Source organism: Tiliqua scincoides, chromosome 7 (assembly GCF_035046505.1).
Source record: "Tiliqua scincoides isolate rTilSci1 chromosome 7, rTilSci1.hap2, whole genome shotgun sequence".
Classification (NCBI taxonomy): Eukaryota; Metazoa; Chordata; class Lepidosauria; order Squamata; family Scincidae; genus Tiliqua; species Tiliqua scincoides.
In genome coordinates this window covers 11,744,495-11,757,772 of record NC_089827.1, presented here as the reverse complement: position 1 = coordinate 11,757,772, position 13,278 = coordinate 11,744,495, and the positions used below count along the sequence as shown (strand labels likewise).

The 13,278-nt window shown below is 43.6% G+C and overlaps 1 pseudogene; it reads left to right on the top strand.

The window, feature by feature from the left end:
• The window catches only part of LOC136657068 (zinc finger protein 420-like), a 657,687-nt pseudogene that overhangs the window by 336,135 nt on the left and 308,274 nt on the right, over positions 1 to 13,278 (top strand).

Sequence of the window (13,278 nt, the reverse complement as noted above, 5' to 3'; positions counted from 1 at the left end):
GAACGCTTTCCACATGCGCTGCCTCCGATGCATCCTCGGCATCACCTGGCAGGACAAAGTTCCAAACAACACAGTCCTGGAACGATCTGGAATCCCTAGCATGTACGCACTGCTGAAACAGAGACACCTGCGTTGGCTCAGTCATGTTGTGAGAATGGATGATGGCCGGATCCCAAAGGATCTCCTCTATGGAGAACTTGTGCAAGGAAAGCGCCCTACAGGTAGACCACAGCTGCAGTACAAGGGCATCTGCAAGAGGGATCTGAAGGCCTTAGGAGTGGACCTCAACAGGTGGGAAACCCTGGCCTCTGAGCGGCCCGCTTGGAGGCAGGCTGTGCAGCATGGCCTTTCCCAGTTTGAAGAGACACTTGGCCAACAGTCTGAGGCTAAGAGGCAAAGAAGGAAGGCCCATAGCCAGGGAGACAGACCAGGGACAGACTGCACTTGCTCCCAGTGTGGAAGGGATTGTCACTCCCGAATCGGCCTTTTCAGCCACACTAGACGCTGTTCCAGAACCACCATTCAGAGTGCAATACCATAGTCTTTCGAGATTGAAGGTTGCCAACATTGAGGCACAAATTGGAATCATCATGGATCACATGCAACCCTCTGCCCTGCCCCCTGCACACAAAATATACAATTAAATTTGGCAGTCCATGGGGAAGTACTTGGCGAGATGCTGGAAGTGCCAGCTGTGGCTGTGGGTGGTCCATTCTCTGCCCTCTTTGTACTGGTGAACCGGGGGGGGGGCGCGTCGGGGGCAAATGTCCCAGAGTGGGGCGAACCGCTGCGACCCCCATGGTGTGTGTCCTACATATACAATTCATGTTTTCAGGTAGGTACCTCCCTGCAGTGGAAACTATGAAGTTCGTTCTCTTTTGAGACCCAGTTGACCCCTTTGCTGCCTGCTTTACACTGGACAATAAATATGTTATTATCGGACTTCCCTATGATCATGATGAGCTACTTTGCAGTGCTTTGGGTTGGATTTATTTCTGGTGATGTTTGACCACTGCTTGCTAATTTCTGTTTGCTGTGCCTCTTGTTATGCCGGTTTTATTTGGCTGCGTTAAAATGTTTTTCAAATGAAATTGCAAGTGCCCTCGGTGACTTTTATTGGAGTCGAAAGGCAGCCTATAAACTTTTTGCGTAACGGGAATAGTTTGTAACATCTTGACCTCCCAGGCTGGTATTTGCATTTGGATCCCAATATTAGCAATAATATTTTCACAGCAAAAGTCTTTCACCATTGCAGGAAGGGACGGGGGATCTAGCAAGAATGTAGCATCTCACATGCTGCATCCATTCCTAGCAAGTAGCATCTCTGCCTTCATCAAAGAAATGTGCAAGGTCATATAGCACAGGTAATTGGATGTTTCATCACTGTCTCGAGCTCAATATGCTCAAGACTGCATTCCTCATCTTTCATTCCAAGCTGCCTTCTCATGTGCTCGCCATATTTACTGATGGTATCACCATCTACCTTGCTGAACAGGCACAAAGTCTTGGCACAATATGTAATTCCTTGCTCTCTTTTTCTTTCCGTATACTGACAATTCATGTTGTATCTCCATGTAGAACATGGTGAAAAAATATCCTTTACTTGTTGTCCCTTTGGGGAAAACTCTGTTTCTTACTCTGGTCATCTCTTACTTTTACTACCATGTACTTCTTCCCCTGAGCCCATGTCTCAGCTGTCTCACCTCTAGCCGGAATCTCACCACTAAAACAATTCACCTATCTTGTAATTCAAACCATGCAGTGCCTCTCCTTAAACCCCTGACCTGGTTTCTTGTCAAGTTCTGGTAGTGGCATTTCTAGAATGTGCAGAGGTGTGGACTGCACCAGGTGGCATCCGGGGGTTGGGGGGGGTGAGTGTGACACCACTAGTTGCCAAAATTTTGGAAAATGTGTTTTCATGAATAATACCATCATGTTATATTTCATTTAAAAAGAAATTTCATGTAGAATGTAATGAAGCAAACTATGCTGACGTATCTCTGTTTTATTAAAAGGTATAGGCAATTAACCAGAAAAAAACACAATTGCCTTATGTAACAAAAAGTGAATTTTCTTAACTCAAACTGCCAAAGGAGACTTATTGGTCCAAGAGCCAATGAGGTGTTTTGACAAGGCAGGGAACCAATAAGATGTTAGTATGAGTCGGCTCTCATTTCCATGTAGCAGAGCTGATGCTAGAACTCTTATTCTAGTGTGTGAGTGTTGTCAAGTTGGCCACTAGTTTTTTTTTTGTTGGTTACTGATTTTTGGGTGACCTGTATATTAAAATAAATAAAGTTAATGGGGATTACCTCAAACCTAATTATACCACTTCATTTAGGCTGTGTGTATTGTAATTTACGCTGTATGGTCTGGTACGGGAGGAGGTCCATCACAGGGGTGACACAATGAGCTTTCACACCAGGTGATGCAAACCCCAGTGACGCCTTGGCCATTCCCCTTCTCTCAATGCCTCTTCAAATAACTTACTCCTTCTGTGATGCAGCCCTTTAGCCCTCATCCCTTTTGAAATCTAGCCTAAACCCGCACAACTGAACTGAATGCACATTCACCCTTCAAGAAGCTCAGGATGGTGTACATGGTTCCATCCTTCCTTTTGTCCCTGTTAGGTAGATGAGGCTGAGAGAGATGATTTTTTTTTTTTTTTTTTTTGCAGATTTTGGTGTTTGTTTTTTCCTTTTATTTTTCCAAAGTACAGAAAATGGTGTTCTGTATTTTAAATTTCACGATCACCATCTTTTCCCACCTCTGGCGATCATATTTTAAAATAAATAAAATTTCATACTTGGGAACCCAGTTGTCTTGAAAAAAGAAATGTATGCAATCTATCAAGCTGCTTTAATTTTTCTAAAAAGTTGCTTTCGCATCCCTATTGCGTCCCCATATTCCAGATGGGTTCCTAGGCGATTTTTAATGTTAATGGGAAACTTGTCAGGCCAGAAGATTTCTTTATAGTTTCGCCTGTCAGGGGAGAGTGACAGTCCTTGACTCACTGCTTTTCATGCTGATCCTTCTTCAGCATCAACAGCAACCAATTTATCTCTCACCCGCAATCCTGTCCTTAAACCACTTGGAAGGTTCAGTGGCATTTACTTTTCTGAAACGCTGTCTTTACTCACTTCATGTCAACTATGTGCTGTCTCTGTAACACTTTTTTATTTTTGTTTTCTGCTACTGGTTTGGTAAGGATGTGGAGAATAAAGTGACTGCTCGCCTTTGTACAGGGGCTTTTAAACACTTCTGGAGTTGCTTGTTCTCTAGACCTGGTGGGACTTGTCAGTGGTTTAGGGTACATGGCTCTGTTACATACTGTATAAATAATATCAGCCACAAAAAAAGAAATCTTCAACAAAGATTGTTGTGAACCATTGCCAACACAATGCACACTTTCTATTGCAGAGATGTCGGCAGAGGTGTGATTTTTTTTTTTTTGGTGACGACAAAATAAAAACACATAACACACTTCCTGCACTTCTCATTTTTGTAAGAAATAAAACAAAAAACCCAAAACTGTGAAAAAAAATAAAACAATGACTATAATAACTGTGGCTGAATCTGCCGACACTATACCCCCTATATCACCTACCTAATATACTTTTACAGCTATTATAGTTTTATATTCTATTCTATATTATAGACAGAACTAAAAGTGCAGAAAGCAGTGTTATGTGTTTTTATTCCAAGGCTGCATTTTGATAAATTATGATTAATAAAATATAAAACATAATTATAAATAAAAACACATAACACTGCTTTTTGCACTTTTTTCCTTAGGGTAATAAACAAAATATTTGAAAAAAATCAAAATGTTTAAGAGCACTTCTAGATATCTGGTGGACCCCAGAGTGGGAATACAGGGGTAAACTCTTAAGGAAGTAATTTTCAACCTTTTTCATCTCATGGCACACTGAGAGGGCACTAAAATTGTCAAAGCATGCCATCATTTTGGACTATTGAGTAGGCACACCACACTGCAGGCTGAGAGCTCATGGCCCTACTAATATATCACCCTTCCCCAAAGTCCCCTGGTGCATCTGCAGACCATTCGTGGTGCACCAATGTGCCTCGGCACAGTGATTGAACATTGCGGCCTTAAGGCATCATCTAAAGACAGAACTGACGGATAAAGCTAAGACAGGTGCTTTAACATCATGTGGGGTTTTGACCCTTGTACTATTAACTCTCCTTCTGAAATTATTTCTCATGTGCTTTAAAGTCCATCAGTAACAAAGTCATAATCCATTATACAGTCAGTAAACACCTTCAGTAAACATACCTCTGAAAAATGCTGCAATATCTTCCAACATATAATAGCAAATAATTTAGATCAACTTTGATGTCTTATATGAACTAATAATTGCTTTTCTTTGCTGATCTTTATGCTTTTTCAGTTCTTCCTATTTACATATTTTCTAACATTGAAATATTAATAAACATAAAACATCCCTATGGGTCTTCTCAGACTTGCGCCACCTCTTGAGGTGGCACAAGTCCGAGGAGAGTGGAACGGCTTGAAGCCGCTTCGCGCTACTTGGGAACGGGAATTGGGATCTGGCATAGCAGCCAGATTCCAGCCCTGCCTCCCTCCTCCCCATCCGGCCCAGAGCCCTGTATCGGCCGAAGTCGGTCAACACAAGGCTTGCTCTGCAAGCCACCATGGAGGCTGGATGCAGCCTCTGAGCTCCAGCGTACCTCCATGTACTGATGTGGCTTTATGGCATGTTTGTGACCCTCCTAGGCTGGCAAGTTTAGGATTGCACCCTAAGATAAGTTCATTGTGCAAGCATGTGCTTTCACACACGAGTGCTACCTGTAGGGCTTAAAGTTCTCTGCATTTTGCCACCAGGAATGTGTATCTATTCATTGAGTTTTGTTTGTTCCATGTAGGCAGCATCTTCTGTGTTTTCTGTACATCGTAAATTTCTCTCTCTCTCTCTCTCAAAATCTCTAAGCCTGTTAAGTACCTATGCTCTTATAAAGGGAAATTGCACCACACATAACTATAATATACAAAGGAGAGCTCCTTGCTTTGTTATCTGAAACTTGATGTTTTGAAGGGTTCGCTGCAATTGAGATCAAAACTAAAGCGGATTGAGGAACAGGCATGATTATTGCCTTAAGAAGGCAGTTTAGAAAGAGGCGCCATTCAACCAGCAGGCTTCGGAGATGAATAGAATCCCTTCAGGACCTTGAAATAGGCTGAACCTGCCATTGTACGCAGTATGGTGCCTCAAAAATTGCACAGTGGGCTATAAGGAATGGATTAGGCCAATATATTCTGAGTGCCTCTGCCTACTCAAGGCCAAACTGGATGTCGGGAGCAACTTTGTTTTTGTTAAACTGGTCCCATTTGTCTATCCAGTTTCATACAGGATCAAGAGAATACAATAGGGGGTGTGATTCTCAGACTGTGATTCGTGATCCACTTGGTGGATCATAACCCAACGTCCGGTGGGTCCTGGGTTGGGCCCTCTCACCTGCCTTTGCATCTGGTTGGCTCCAAATTGTGTTCCAAATTTCTGTGGCACCTTTCAAGGCTCACCAATGAGCCTCTGTACACCAGTTAAAAATTGCTGCCTTAAGGACTGCCTTCTGTCCGTGCATTTCATTCCACAACTGAAGCCCTGCTCTATATGCCCCTGCTGGCTGAAGTGTAGTGAGTAGCAGGGCCTTCTCAGTAGTGATGTCAATACAGAGAGCCTGCAAGCATCAAAAAGCCCCTTTTTTGCCTCTGTGGCAATAGGGTTGTTATTTTTATTGATTACTGCAGTTTTTACCTACTGGCATGATTCCTTTTATTTGATGCTTGCTTATTTTAACAATTAGTAAAAGTGTACTAATTAACAAGTGTATTAACACTTGTATTAACTAATTAACAAGTTAAGTGTATTAACTAATTAACAAGTATTAACAAGTGTAAGCCACTTTTGAATTCTTGGAAGACAAAGCATGTTATACCGCTATTTATTATGACGATTTTAAAGAGAAGCATCTTGGAACCAGGCTTTTCAGATTGTGGATCTGATTGTTTCAGGTTACGTATTCGGAATGTTTCACAGTCCAACCTTTCCCTTGCCGCCGAATGTTGGCAAGGCTCCTACAACAGCATTAGCTGCCGTAAAGCATTCAGGGCCTGTCGCAAAAGGTGCGCCGATAGCGTTGCATCTTCCCACCCATGCCATTGCCGAGGTCCCTGCTCTTCAGAGCAGGTAAGACATTGAGAGGGGCAGGAGAGGGTGGTGGGAGGGCAGAATAGGGGCAGGGAGGGGGAGAAACCAGATGGGGAGGGAACATAACAGAGGTGGGAAATCCTGGGGAGGTGGAGGTTCCATTGTGGATGGCCCACGTCTGATCTTATCCCCTCCAGCAGGATAAGTCTCCCCACCTCCTTTCCCTCCTTAGACATGCTCTGGTAAAGTTGCAGGTGTAGGTCCAAGGAGACTAATTGCAGGTTGGGGGGGTTATGTGGGGGATAAGGGAATTAAAAATCCGCTTTCCTCACAGAAGCCTAATGGCCCACCCACCCCCACTATGGAATGCAGTGTTCACCAGTTTGGTGTGGTTGCAGTGGTGGTGGGGGGGGGAGAGAGAATAAGATTGGGTTCTCGGTGCATGATGTATTTAAAAAAATGTTCTTGATGACCGAACAAGCAGGTTCAAAATGTTTTTGTATTTGCTCCGAACCGTACGTTTGTTAATGTCTGATGCAGCCAGATTTTCTTTTAGTGGATTTTTTTTTAATACTAGGGAGCAGCGTTTGATTCTTCTTCCTTCTCTCTCTCCTAAGGAGACTTTCAGTGAGCATGCAAACAGTCTCTAGAATGCTTCTGCTAAGTAAATAAATGTCAGCTAAATGGATGCCGACAGGCTCCCATTAGCACAATTCCCAAACTACTGAAAGGAAGTTCCTTTGTGTATGTGGGTCTGCTTCTGTCCCCAGAAGCATCCTTCCAGCCACCGGTTTGTTCTCCAAGCCTCCCTGAGCTTGCTCAGCATCCCATTCTGTTTGTGACCTTTTATTGTTCCCCATTTTTTCCTTTGGTCATTCTACTGAGACAGCCCCACTGGAGTTATGAATGGTTTGCTTGTGGCTAAATCCAGAAAGCTCCCTTCCATTCTTATTCCACTTGACTTATCAGCTGCTTTTGATACAATGGATTGTTCTCTTCTCTTTCCTCGCCTCGGCACATATAGATTTTCTGACTCTGTTCTCCAAGGTTCGTTCATCTTTTTACGATGTTCTTACTGCAATTCATTACACTTTTTTTGATTTCTTTACATTGTATTTTGCCTCATCTTCAGCCTCCTCTTGTGGAACTTGGCCGCACTTTAAATCTCATCTGAAATCTTTTTTTTTTTAATGTTCTAATACTACTTATTTTGTCCCCCCACTACCATCCCCCAGTTCAGCCTAAATAATTGGCTTACCGGTTATTTGAGGTTATTTATATTCCATTGTGCCAATCAAATAAATTTTCACAGAACTCTGAAACGAAGGTACTTAACAGATAGGATATGAATTCTAAATCTTATATCAGGTTTGCATTTAAATATCCTGTAAGTGTATGCAAGCATGTATTTGGAGCACTTATATCTATCTGAGTGCTGGCTGATGTGCACATCCATTCATGTATGCAAATAAAATACAGTTATTTGGCTGTCCTAACTACAGAAGAAATTAAGCTGGAAGTGATCCTAAGGAGGCTGTGTGGCTCAGGAATGCAGGCTGGTGGCCTCCTGGATTTAAATTGCACAGAAGACCAACTTAACCCAATCTCGCCTAGCATTTGATCCCTGTTGCATAATGGAACGTTGGGCAGAAATGGTTTAAAGGCTGTCAGGCTTGGAATGGGCTGAGAAATTTGACTACTTTGTCCTCCGTTCTAGGGGTTGGTGGAAAACAAAACAAGGGTTGGCAAGAGGTGACCACTGGTTGGAGGTGACCAGAGGTGACCCCCCTAAAGGGGGGGGAACTGACAATAGGATCTTACTCCCTTGGGGGGAGAGGGGGAGATTGATTCTAATCCCAATGCATCTCCTTTTCTCCTGAACATCTGACTGCAATCCCCTCCTGTGTTCATCAACAGACTTTGGAATTCTCAACTGGTTGCTCTAACAACATGTAACGTGTGGTCTGGCTTTGTATACAGAACTGGAGTTATAAGAATTAAAAAGGACTTGTGTGAAAAAGTTGGCTTCTGATGCTGGGCTTCCCTTTCTATATTTCCATAAAATATTTCAGTGAGAATTAGAGAAGCAGACCTCAAACCTAGTACCTTGAACAAGTTCATTTCTGCCATGTCATCAGCAAAGAACTTTCAAGTCATTCTGAAAGTCAAAAACATGTTTGTATGGCATGTGCTTCCTGAGACTGTGTACATTTCTTTCCAGGTCATTCTATTGATCTCTGTAGGGTATACCCACGCTGAAGGGTTTCTTTATACTTCTAATTGCCTGATGGCAGGGACCCTTCCTGTAATTCCTTGTACGAATTAATAAACAGTGTTCTGATTAGCCAGAGAAGGAGTAGCATGGCTTCACACTTGTCTCTGAATGGTCGACCACAAAATGCGATCCCAAGACTTCCCATTGTTTGAGTGGGCTTTAAGTCAAGCTCCTTCAGAAGGCAAGACATTGCTACTCAGTGGCATTGCTGAAAGGTGCAGGAGGTGCAAGCCACACTGGGTGATGCGCACGGGGCGGGGTGACATCACTACTGGCCAAAATCTTGGTATTCTTGAATAATACTGTCATGTTGTATATAATTTGATGTGAGATTTCATGCTGAATGCGATGAAATAAATCATGTTGAAATATCTATTAAATGTTATACCCAAAAAACCATTGGGGCTGGGGCAATGGTATATCACCACACCCACTGCCAAGGGCATTGTCCCAGCCACTACTTGGAAGGAGGTCCATCATGGAGATGACACGCTGCCCTCCCGCACTGTGTGATGCAAACCCTAGTGAGGCCTTTGTTGCCACGAGATTTTGTGAAAGACAGCATTGACCTTCAAGTGAAGGCAAGGTGAGTCCTCATTACTGTGGCATTGTAGAAGGCTTTTTTGGTTTCTAGTGACAGCATTTGCCTTTCCAGGACTAACAGGTGATAGACAAGTCACTGCATAGAAGAGCGGCAGAAGATCATGGCCACCTGAGACCACATCATACAAGTTATTAAGCATGAAATTCAGCTTCAGTTTGAAAACCTCGGCAGAAACTCAAGGTTGCTTCACACATAATGTTGTGAAGAATTTGGCATCTACACAGCGTTTGTATTTAAACTGTAGTTTCTACAGCTACACTCGAAAACTTGCACAAATTAAATTTGGGCTTGTTTTCAGTTTCTTAGCATTTAATTTTCAGAGAGATCTTTTCAATGTGAGCCTGCCTCAGTTCCCAAGTTGGTTTTGGAGGCTTGACTTTCTGTCTTGCTTCTAGCAAATACAGTAGGTACCAATTTCTGTGGTTAATCAATAATCTGCAGGGAGGGGGCTGCCAAAAAAAATGGAAGTACCTCACAGTAGCCTCTGGGAGGCCTTCTGAGGTGCAAAGGAGCATCTTGGTCTCTCCCAAACCTCAGAAGACCTCCCTCTTCTTTTGAGAGAGGTTCCCGCAGGACCTCTCCCCACACTTCAGAAGACCTCCTCCCTTTCTAGCAACTAGAAAGCACTTCCTGTGAAGCCCTCCAGTCACTGGTTTGGATTCGTGTTGAGTCATATCTGCAGATATGGCTGTGGATGAGGAGTCATATCCACATCACGGCTGTGGATGAAGAGGGCCCACCGTATCAAACTGAATACCAGGGACATTTCTTAGTGATGACAATACAACTGGGGATTCATCTCTCCAGGGAGACCAGCACAGTCCTTCCTTGTCTTTAGGTGGATGCTGATTAAAGTGCCTTCTGGAATTTTTTTTTTTTTAATAGATCCCTCTGTTTATTACACACGTTTTATGCCCATTTTAGTGCTTCTGGATGGCATCCAGATCTTTGGAACAAAATGTGTTATCATCAAAGAAGTGCCTTCTGTGAACAGAAGGAGAATTCTGGTAATGCAAAGACCCCTTCTACTCAGACAAGGTGCCCTTGTGTGAGTGAACTCATCTCCTGTTCGCCAAAGGAGCTTTTGCTGACAGGTTGCTGTTGAATCAAAGTCTGTCTGTGTCTTTTGATTGATGTTTTAGTATTGTTTTGTTTGTGAGTGTTTTATTTACTGTCTAAACTTAGATCATGGTATGTGTTGGAAGTGGGATAAAATCTGATTTGTGAAATTCAAAACACATAAAACAATTCATGCTTACTAAGTAGATTGGAGTATCACAGTCTGGGATGTCAAAGCCCAACACTATTTGGTAAGGCAGTTCTTCCCAAAGTGTGTGTGGTGACCCATCAATGGGTCACGAGTCCCTGCCTGCTGGGTTGAGATCTGGGCACCCCTGCCTGCCCTTGCTTCCTGATAGCTCCAAATTGGAGCCATTCTGCAAGCATTAGGAGGACCTAGAGGCCTTGAGAAGCCTCTGAAATTAACTTCTAACTGAAAGTGACTCTGTCATTGTGAGGCCTGCAAAGGCTGAAAGAGAGGCCTCCAGGGTCTTGAGAGATGGAGCAGGGCATCGTATCCCACTGGGGAGAAGAGAGTGAATTGTGGTGCCCTAAGGTTTGGGAATCATTGTGATAGGGTAAATCTTTGGCCTATAGTAGATGGACTTCCCTACTCTAGTGACTGAAACTGGTCAGGCAATCTTATCATGGGTCTTCGATATGATCATAGTCCTCACCATCAGTAGATCAGCTTCCAGGAAATGGGCTCAAATCACAGACACTTAGCTACCCAAATTCAACAGCGCCATTAATATCTGCCCCTGAACTTTAAGGTTCATGATGAAGGATGGTGTCGTGGCCAACCATGGCTACCATTCAACCAAGATTCCACTCCACGTACTGGCATTTTGCAGTTTCGACCATTCCCTTGGCTTTGGCTATAAAACTGAGGTCTGATTCCCCCTTGACTGAGATGGGCAACACAGGCATGAACACTAAGCTCATTTAGAGTCCTCTGTATAAGCCTAGGTATATTCCTATTCTTTTGGAATCCAAAGCACAAGATGATGCCACATAGCTCTGTCAGATGTTCTGCAATGGGTTACCTTCCTGCTTCTAGTTAAAAAGACTTTGCAGACACTCTGGAAATTAAAATGTCTACAGGCAGAAATTTGCTTCCAATATTACCTGTCAGTCCCAGAATAACCTTGTGTTCACAGCCTTGCAGGAAGCCACCTCTTAAGGACAGTTGTGGCTATATCTCAGAGATATTGCATATCAAGTATATGTGATACTCCTGAGATAGGCTGCAGTTCCTGTTGCCTTTTTCATGCCTGCTACTTTATGGAGTCATCCATAGATTGGCACCTATGAATGCCTGAAATGGTCATTATGTTTTGCGAGCAGGCCAAATGCCATCTGAGCAGATGGGCAAGAATGTGGTCATGCTCACCGTGGACAGGTTCTGTGCATCCATTTTGATTAGCTCAGGCAGGAATCATAAAAATGCAGCCAGATCCTGGACCTGCTGTTGCAGAAGTAAGCCAAGTTTAGATCTCATACTTAGAACAGGGGGGAAAAAACCCCAAACCTCTTGTTAGCATATGTGCACATATGTAGCATGTGAACCAAGCTTCACACATGCCAGAGGACCTTGGCTATCAGGCTGGATCTGGATTGCTGGTCATAGGTTGCTGGCCTCTGCTTTAGGGTGACATGGTCATGTTTATCATGCTTTCTTCATTCATCAATGATTCTGCAATGGACAGAGAGTGCAATGTTTCTCCATGACCTTTTCACTTTTGCAGTGGCATCACTAGGGATTGTGGGCCATTCCGGGTCATTCAGGCGTACGGGGGGAGGGGGTGTTACACCACTACTACTTGCTTAGATTTTTAAAATATTGGTATTTTTGAATAATATCATCATGTTATATATCACCTGATGCATAATTTCATGCAGAATTCAATGAAACCAACTACGTTGAAATGTCTCTAGTCTATCAAAAGTTATAGCCCCAAAACTAGAGGGGGTGGGGCAATGGTGCATCACCATGCCCACTGCTTGGCGTGTTGCCCCTCTCACTGCATGGGAGGAGGTCCACCACGGGGGTGACGTGCTGGTTTCCCGCACCAGGTGACGCAAACCCTAGTGAAACCACTGCACTTTCGAATAGGAAGAGTGGAATCCATTACAGGGTACAATCCATTACGGCAGGGGTGCCCAAACCCCGGCCCGGGGGGCCACTTGCGGCCCTCAGGGGTTCCCAATCCGGCCCGCGGGGAGCCCCCAGTCTTTAATGAGTCTCTGGCCCTCTGGATACTTGCTGGAGCCCGTGCTGGCCCAACACAACTGCTTTTAGCATGAGGACGACTGTTCAACCTCTCACCTGAACTGTGGGATGAGGGCTCCCTCCACTACTTCCTGTTTCACTTGCTGTGATGCAACAGTGGCAGCGAAGGAAAGGCTGACCTTGCTTTGTGCAAGGCCTTTTATAGGCCTTGAGCTACTGCAGGACCTTCATTTATTCATATAAGTTCTGTTTTTAATAAATTAATTTATGTAAATTTATTCAAATTTTAAATGTAAATTAATTCTTTTTTTCCCTGGCCCCCGACACAGTGTCAGAGAGATGATGTGGCCCTCCTGCCAAAATGTTTGGACACCCCTGCTCTAGAGCAGTAAATCAGAGTGGTGCGTGTGGTATTATCTATTCCCTGGAAAAGCTTCTAGGTCAGGCTTGCTTCGTGATCTCCACCTGCAAGGCACCCTGCTGTGATGGTTCTGGGATAGATGCCCTACCAACCCCTTAATGGGAGCCAGGTCTAACAGTCACACCCTCACTTTTGCATTTACACCAGGAAAATGAGGCTTGAATTGTCAAATACTCCTGGTTTTCAAAGACACTGTTTTATGAAGACACGTAAGCTCCTGCCAGTGATCTTTCTGCTTCTTTTTTTATCCCTTTATCGCCCTAGTGATAGTTTTGTGCTTCAATAAACAGCTGACTTCTGTCGATTTTTATAACTGAGGCAACAAATAAAATATATGCTGGAGAGGCATCTTTGGAGATATTATGGCAGAATTAACCCTGGGCAGTTTTTTTTCTTTATAACAAAAGCAAAGCAAGTCCATGTTTTTTAAATTATAGCAGTGCGGGAGATTGTAGTGGAGAATCTCAATGTGCAGCCTGGGTTTTTGACGGTTTA